The following is an 8,705-nucleotide window of genomic DNA, read 5'->3' on the forward strand; positions in this document are numbered from 1 at the left end:
ATAGCATCTCAAATTGGTAAAAATTCAGCATTTTGGTCGTCGATGCGGGGGCAGTAAACCTTAAGCTTCGAACATGCCTTTACATAAAAAAGTTCTGGGTACATCCCACTTACAATTTATAACTAGCCAGCAGAAAAATTATAAAAAAAAACTATGTTAAAACGGAAAGTGAAATTTCCCATTTTTTTCAAAAAAATTGAAAGTTTGACCCCCCTGCGGGGGCAGAAGATGCACCCCCAAACTGATGAAATTTTGCACACGTAATTTTTTCATGCTTGTGCCACTTTTTATGACTAGCCGTTTTTGAATTTCGAAAAATTTCGAAGATCTCACAATAATTGTTACTGCAGGCGATTTGACTGTAGGCTATGTATGTATGTACATCAAAACATCAGATTTCAACATCAAAACATCAGACAGTTTGCTCAAAACATCAGATGTGGTAACGTGGCTTTTGTTGTTGCTGTCTTTAGTGACGTATTCTCGAGCAGTGTTTGCACTTTTTGGTCATTTTGAAAAAAATGAAAATAAATGAAACATTGGACTTTGGGCCTTACCAGCGCCATTGAAAACAATTTTTATTTCGGTAATTTTTTTTTAAATGTATTCTTGAATGTTCAGTTTACGCATTTTAATGCTTAATTCCCGTTTGAAAGTTTCATGTAGTAGGCCTTTAAGCAGGAAGCATGCCATTGCCACGTTTGTGCATGAGAGCCTAAGTGGACCTTAGTCGACCAATCTCCAATTGATGCTGAGATTAAGTGGGTGTGCATTTGTATCTCAGACTACAACATCGTCAACATCTACAAGCCCCCACCCTCGCAAATGTTGCCACCATCCCTTCCAACGTTCCCCTCCCCCAGTCTCTACGCTGGCGATTTCAACTGCCAGCACATCGACTGAGGTTACAACAACACAAGCAGCGACGGAGAATTGCTGGCTGACTGTGCCTCTACAAACCATCTTGCCCTCCTATTCAACCCAAAGGAACCAGCCAGTTGCCACTTCGGCCGCTGGGGAACAGGGACAAACCCTGACTTGGCCTTCGCGAGTGTCAACAGCTCTCTTCCAGACAGACGTGTGCTTGAGAAGTTCCCTCGGTCCCAGCACCGGCCGTCCCTCATCATTGCCCCAAAACTTGTGGCTCCTGTCCCGAGTTCATCGGTGAAGCGATGGAACTTCAAAAATGCCGATTGGAATCAATACAGCCTCCTGACCAATGAGTCTGCTGCAAAGTTACCATCACCTGAAACATGCAACGCAGACGAGGCATACCAGGACTTCTGCAATGCCATATTAACTGCGGCAAAGGCCACAATACTACGTGGCCATCGAACCAGCTATACACCATGCTGGGACTCTGAGTGTGAAGCTCTCTATCGTTCATACCTAGGCGCCACAAGTGGTGCTGCTTCTAACACCGCCGCCACCAGACTACTTGAGCGGCTGGACACAAAGAAACTTGAGCGATGGAACGAAGCAGTCCAAACCATCGACTTCTCACACTCAAGCCGCAAAGCATGGAGCATCATCAACAACCTCACTGGGCGCTCAGCAAACTCCTCTCGTCAGTGCCCCGTTTCTGCTAATGCCATCGCTTCCCAGCTAGTGCAGAACGGGGTCTACAAGACAAAGGACCGAAAGGCATCCCGCCTTGTTGCCAAGGAAGTATCTGCTCTTTGGTAAGTGGAAACACCACAGGAGGAAGTAATCTCTGGAGATTTCACCCCAGAGGAATTCGCCACCGCCCTCCTCCTAGTGAAACCACACAAGTCTCCTGGGCCGGATAAGATCTGCCCTGAGGTGCTCAATGCTGGCCATGTTCTAAAGTCCTGGTTACGTAGATTTCTCTCTTCCTGCCTGCACCACCTCATAATCCCAAAAGTCTGGAGAAGAGCTTTAGTAGTTGCGATCCCTAAGCCTCACAAGCCACCAGAGGACCCAAGGAGTTATCGTCCGATATCCCTCCTCTGTGTTCCTTTCAAAATCCTCGAAAGACTGATCTACGCACGCGTCAACCCAATCATCGACCCGCTCCTTCCAAAAGAGCAAGTTGGGTTTCGGCGCGGAAAATTCACCGTAGATCAGGCCACACTCTTAACCCAAGACATCGAGGATTGCTTTGAAGCAAAAAAGAAGGCCGGCGCTGTCTTTCTAGATCTTACAGCTGCCTATGACACCGTATGGCATCGCGGCCTTACTTGCAAGCTGCTTCGCCTGCTTCCTGACCGACATATGGTTCATATGATTATGGAACTTGTCAGGAATCGAAGCTTCACCCTCACCACCGGTAGCTCACGGCGAAGCAGACTGAGACGCCTGAAAAACGGCGTCCCACAGGGATCGGTCCTGGCTCCACTTCTTTTCAACGTCTACACTCACGACTTGCCAACTACGGTCTCCGCAAAATATGCTTATGCAGACGACCTGGCAATTCTCCACTCCACAACGTCGTGGAAAAATCTAGAAGACATCTTGAGCCAGGACATGAAAACTCTCTCAGCCTATCTCCAGAACTGGCGACTGAAACTCAGCGAAACCAAGACTGTGGCAGCAGCTTTCCACCTTCATAATCGGGAAGCTTATCGTGAGCTACACGTCCAGAACAACATAAAATCTCCGTCCTTCTGCCCAGAACCAAGATATCTTGTGGTGACACTGGACAGATCGCTCACATACCGCCACCATTTGGTGTCATTGCGCAAGAAACTCACATCCCGCGCTGCGCTACTCAAGCGCCTGGCAGGCTCTAGCTGGGGGGCGAGGGCTGACACTGCGTATAGCAGCCTTAGCCCTTGTCTACTCTTCAGCAGAGTACTGTGCACCTGTTTGGTGCCGCAGTGCTCACTGCCATAACATCGACACTGCCATAAACAGCGCCCTGCGCACAGTGACCGGATGCCTGCGTCCCACACCATTGGACAATCTGCCCATTCTCGCTGGCATCCAACCCGCTGAGCTTCGTCGCGAAGAAGCCACTCTGTCCCTCGGTCTACGGGCACTGGAGCCTAATCACCTTGTCCACCACAAGATCTCTGCTCTCCCAAACGAGCACCCCCGTCGACTGAAATCAAGACACCCATTCGTGCCAGCCGCTCAACTTCTTATCAACGAAGCTAATGTACAAGACATCTCTGCGGCTGTTTGGGCGGACCATAAATGGAATTCTGAATGGAAGTCAACCGCCACCAGGCTCTATTCGTTCATCCCCGAACCCGACACACGCCCCATCGGTCTCACACTACCAAGACAGGCATGGGTGCGCTTCAACCGTCTCTGTACGGGCGTCGGGCTTTTCCGCTCAACCATGCACCAATGGGGAATGGCCTCTTTCTTCTGTAAATGTGGTGCCGAGGAACAGACCGCAGACCACATCATCAATGACTGCTTCATCTTCAAGCCACCTAACGGAGTGGAAGGTCTGCGTGTCCTGGATGATGAAACTAAAGACTGGCTGCTCTCTAGTAGCCTTCCAGTGTTGTCCGGGAACATCGTGAATCTGGGGTGGTAAAAGGATAGACCCTCGGCCCCAGACGCTCACACGACGACGACGACGAGAAAAACAAAACCAAAAGTATCTTTTCATCTGTTAAATAATATGTTGTCTTACAGAAAAATGAATACAAAAAAAACTGCAGGCTACTTGCTACCATAAATACTGTCTAAATTGGTTAAGTTGGTAAAGCTGAAGCAGCGGTTCTCAAATACTGTAGGCCTACGTCGCGACAGTGCCGCCGACAGAGGGGGGCAGGCGGGGCAGCTGCCCCCCCAATGTTTTGGGCATCATCGTTTTAGTTTTTTTTTTATATCATTACATATTGGGGGGGGGAGGGGAGTAAAAGATTTCTCTTTTATTTCAAACTTGCTCTTCTTGCTGCTGTTATTATTACGATTTTGTGATTCTATTCACGTACTTCGTCTGCTGCCTGTCACGTAACAATTGTTACCGGCTGTTCAGCAGATTGGCTCTTGCTTGGTTCTTGAGTGGTGGCAGTGCGTACAGCAGTGGGTCATTCAATGTTTGAAGGATATAATGTAGATTTAACTCAACGAAGTCTACTAAAGTAATACAGTAAGTAACCAGTGGTTTGATGACTATCTCTGGCTGGAGTATTCAGAAGCTAAGGATGCCACATTTTGCTTTCCCTGTCGAGTTTTTAACAGCTTGGTATGTTATAGTCCTGTTAATATTAGTTAAAGATTATTCTAATAATCATTCGCTATCTCCGCTTGCAGCAGATTGTGCATCAACAATGGTTACTTGACAGGGTTCCATGTGATTTTATGAGCCACACTGCTTACATGCTGGCTCAAGGCAGATTGGAAGAGGGTGATACGTCACCAGATTATTACCCGATTTATCCTCACTGCGTTATGCAAGAAAGAACACAATCGGTACCCCTTTTATAGTCTTTGGTATGACCCGACCTGGAATCGAACCCAGGGCTACCAGCACCAGAGCCGAATACGATAACCACTGAGCCACGGGTGCTGGTTTATTCTATTTATTCTATTAAACTGCAGGTATGGTCCACCGGTGTTAAATGATTTTTATTCTTAAGGTTTCTTTATCCTATCCACGAAGATTTCATGCGCAACATAATGACGATAAAGTTTAAAACACAAAATGAGCGAAAAATTATATTATATACATATTAAGATGCAAAAAGTGCAGTATGACGAAATAATGCAACTAAAGTCAATATGTTCCTACGTTTATTAGACGTTAAAATACGTTTCACTTGTAGTGAAATTCTTTTTTCATTCTTTTATTTCTGAGGATATTGCGTTGCTTAGTGCCTTTAAATTGGAATACTTGTGCCCCCGCGAGCAAGATTGTGCATTTTTAACGTTGTGGGGGGTTGAATCGATATAAACTCAGCAGATTTAGCTGGATGGGGTTGATGTTTTAATTGATTACTTTTACTTTCAGTGAAGCTTGTTTTTACGTCTAATAAACGTAGAAACATGTTGACTTTAACTGTATTGTTCCGTCATACTGCATTTTTGGCATCTCAATAAGAAATATAAAAATTGTTCTCTGATGTTGTGTTTTAAACTTATCATTTGATAATGATATTGTGCATTTTCCTGATGAAATCTTCGTGGATAGGAAGAAAAAATATTAAGAATAAAAAATCATTTAACACCGGCTGAGTATTTATTGCAGTTGAACTACGCCCGGTGGCCGTCACAGTATATTTATTCCATTAACTTTTATTAGCCACAATTCTCACAATGTCATAGGCTACGCAATACGCATGTAACCGCCTCTGCGTTTGATAATTGATATATCTACTATGTTTTGACATCTGTATTTTCCAAGCATGGAAAAACGTTTTCACAGCGTTTCAGTGCAGTATTTGATAATTTCTCTGTCAACTAACAGACTAGTCAAAATCATGAGGCATATTTAACTAACAGACTGTTGGGTAATCAGAAAGTGCATTTGTAAAAAATTGATTTTCAATCTGGAAAAAAGATACACAGAATTTCGCTAGCTTGGGCAGTTGCAAGTCCCATACGGAATCAAACTGTGATTTATTTTGAATTTTATTTTTTTCAACAGATCAGAATGTCAAAAATGTGGGACTTTTGCTAGGCTATATTGAAGTAGACAATAGCAGTATAAAACAAAATAAATTAAATATTATATCACTCTGATATCACTGTCTTGCACCAGTGGCGTAGCCAAGGGGGGAGGGGGTGTTGGGGGCTTCAACCTTTCAAATTGAATTTACGGATGTTAATACATTGTTTGCAAGAAAAGCTTTAGTGTATGATGCAATTTCACGTCAAACTGTGCAAGGATGCGAGCCATCTGTAACTGCTGAGATCGCTTGTTCGATCTAGATTAACGTCTAAACAGCTATTCGTTATACAAAACTTGAATATATCTAGGCTTACCATATTTTTGTGACTTCAAAACGGGACGCCTCCAAAGACCAAGACCACTTAGCTGTGGTGTTTTAACTTTACATTTTCAGGTATTATTACATAGGCCTACATTTAAAGCCATCCCAGCTGTCTTCACTGACCGTATTGTCATCGAGAGTTCATGCGCATATTCTCTGTCTAAATATCGGTTTCAGTTCGAAAAATAGAAAGGAATTGACGTTAACGATACAAAATAGTTCGAATTTAGATTTTTTCTGTAAAGCAAAAGGAAGAAGGAATAATAAAATAGCCTGCGGTTTTCAAGTCGATAAGTAATTACCAATTGCACTGAATTTACCCAACACTGCATTCGCCCAATCATACTTTTCTGTAGATAACATCTTTTTCAAATAGACATTGTTCAATTTTACATTCTCGTAAAAGTCAGAGCAGGACCAATCAGTATTGATTTTACGTGTGATAACGGCTTTCACGTTCTGCACCTGCATCCTACTTTTGCTCTCAGACCACATGCTCTTCATGATGGAAAAAATTCTTTCAACGGGTGAGGATGTTCTGGGTAAACAAAATATGAACTCTACCAGCTTTTGAAAGTTTGAAACGCGTATGCATTTTTTTTCAAATTCTTTGAACATCTCGACCCACTTTTGTTCCAAAGACGCATTTTGCCAGCTCTCTTCCTTACAACGTTCAGACATGTGCCGTTTCACTAGTAGCCTACTTGTTCGTCGAAAAGAGAGTCGCTGTTGATCACCTGCTTTCCAAACATCATGTTGATCTTTTCCGCAGACTCACACACTCGCACCCAGGATATTTCTTTGTTTAGGTCGATCCAAAGATGAGGAAGCACATCTTTATAAGAACCATCATAAAGATCCAGATGCAATAAGCATTTATCGTAAAATCTCTTGCCTCCTTGTAAAACAAGTTTACGTTTACTTCGCCTGCTTCTTCTAGCTTGCCTAAGAGAGTCAATGTTGAAGATGGGATGAAATTGTTTTCTCTCTTTTCAAGTAGCCTAAAAGTTTAGCTTTAGCTCTGACAGAACATGCGCCGTAGATGTGGCACTCTCCACGGTGACAAAGTTGGCTTTGCCCAATTCTTGTCGTAGATCAGCAGCTACCATCGGGGCAAGGCAATTTACAATAACTGCTTCGCATTTCGTCCTTGCTAAAGCAAATTTAGGTTCAAAAACTTTTGAAACTAGCTTTGAGGTACAATCGGAACTCTTGAAGCTCTGCCCGTGAGTAGCAGTGTGATATGCAAACGTAGCTTCCTTTGCTGCTAACTTTAAAGATTGATAAGAATTAGCCGGTTTGAAGAAATTTGTTACGCGCGACGACGACGCTGCCGCCTCAATAGAGAACTTGTGTTTTTGGGTTTGCAAGTGTTTATCAATATCTAATCGTCCGCCATGGCTAATTGAAAACACAGCCATACAATGATTGCAGCGCACTTTATCTTTATCATCAACGGTTTTTTTTTTAAATATGGGTACAACAGTAACGAGAACATGCTAATTGGTAATGTTTGTGTATTATGCTGGCTGGCTGAACGCCCAAGCGGGACGTTTGGCTGACCGGTCGGGACGCCAAGACAAGCAGATAAAAAGCGGGACTGTCCCACCTAAAACGGGACGTATGGTAACCCTAAATATATCAGAAATAAAGTAACTTCATTCTCTCAAAGCTTTTTGTTTGACACTCATCAAGATGGTAGCCACTTTAACAAGTCGAAATTCTGCCACTGAAATTGACTACAATGCAACCGCCAACCAATCAGAACGTGTTATAAGAGGCTACCGTCCAATTGTGATCCTTCTAGCACTCATCCAGAGAGTTAATGCTTGTTTTGAACTTTATTTGGTAATTACAGAAGAAAAAGAGCAATAGCAGTGGTGAGAATCGAACACGCGTCAATGAAATGACTATTTCTAGCCCTAACCCTAACCCCTAAGCCAACCAGCTGACAAAAAATCCATCACTTAATTTGCTTTCTATCATCTTCTTTTCGCCATTTTTTACGTCACTTAAACCGTAGCTTGTGATTGGTTAGCGGTTTCATCCTAATCAATTTCAGTGGCAGAATTTCGACTTGTTAAAGTGGCTACCCATCAAGATGTATGACGTATATAACGATACATTTTTTAAACTTTGGGTCGACTTTAAAGCATAAAAGTTAGTGACTTACCGGAATAAGATCGCTTTTTGGATCAACCAAGGAGAAAATTGATAAATAAGTTAATAAAACTGTAATAATCTCGCAAAAAAAAGCAATCAACCTATGTCTCTAAAACAAAGTTTGCCTAATTTTAAACGAAACTGCATTAAAAGAGCGAGTTTTGCCAATACCAAACATTCAAATATCTCAGCCTGGAATTAGCAACAAGAAAACATAGAGACTTAGCTTTATTTCCGAAAAATGCCGAAGAAAACATGATCTTATCCTTTTGCTATGCCACCGGACGGTAGCCACTTTAACAAGTCGAAATTCTGCCACTGAAATTGACTAGAATGAAACCGCCAACCATAAGCTACGGTTTAAGGGACGTAAAAAATGGCGAAAAGAAGATCATAGAAAGCAAACTAAGTGATGGATTTTTTGTCAGCTGGTTGGCTTAGGGGTTAGGGTTAGGGCAGGGCTAGAAAGTAGTCATTTCATTGACGCGTGTTCGATTCTCACCACTGCTATTGCTCTTTTTCTTCTGTAATTACCAAATAAAGTTCAAAACAAGCATTAACTCTCTGGATGAGTGCTAGAAGGGTCACAATTGGACGGTAGCCTCTTATAACACGTTCTGATTGGTT

The sequence above is a fragment of the Aplidium turbinatum genome, chromosome 6 (assembly GCF_918807975.1).
Source record: "Aplidium turbinatum chromosome 6, kaAplTurb1.1, whole genome shotgun sequence".
NCBI classification, from domain to species: domain Eukaryota; kingdom Metazoa; phylum Chordata; class Ascidiacea; order Aplousobranchia; family Polyclinidae; genus Aplidium; species Aplidium turbinatum.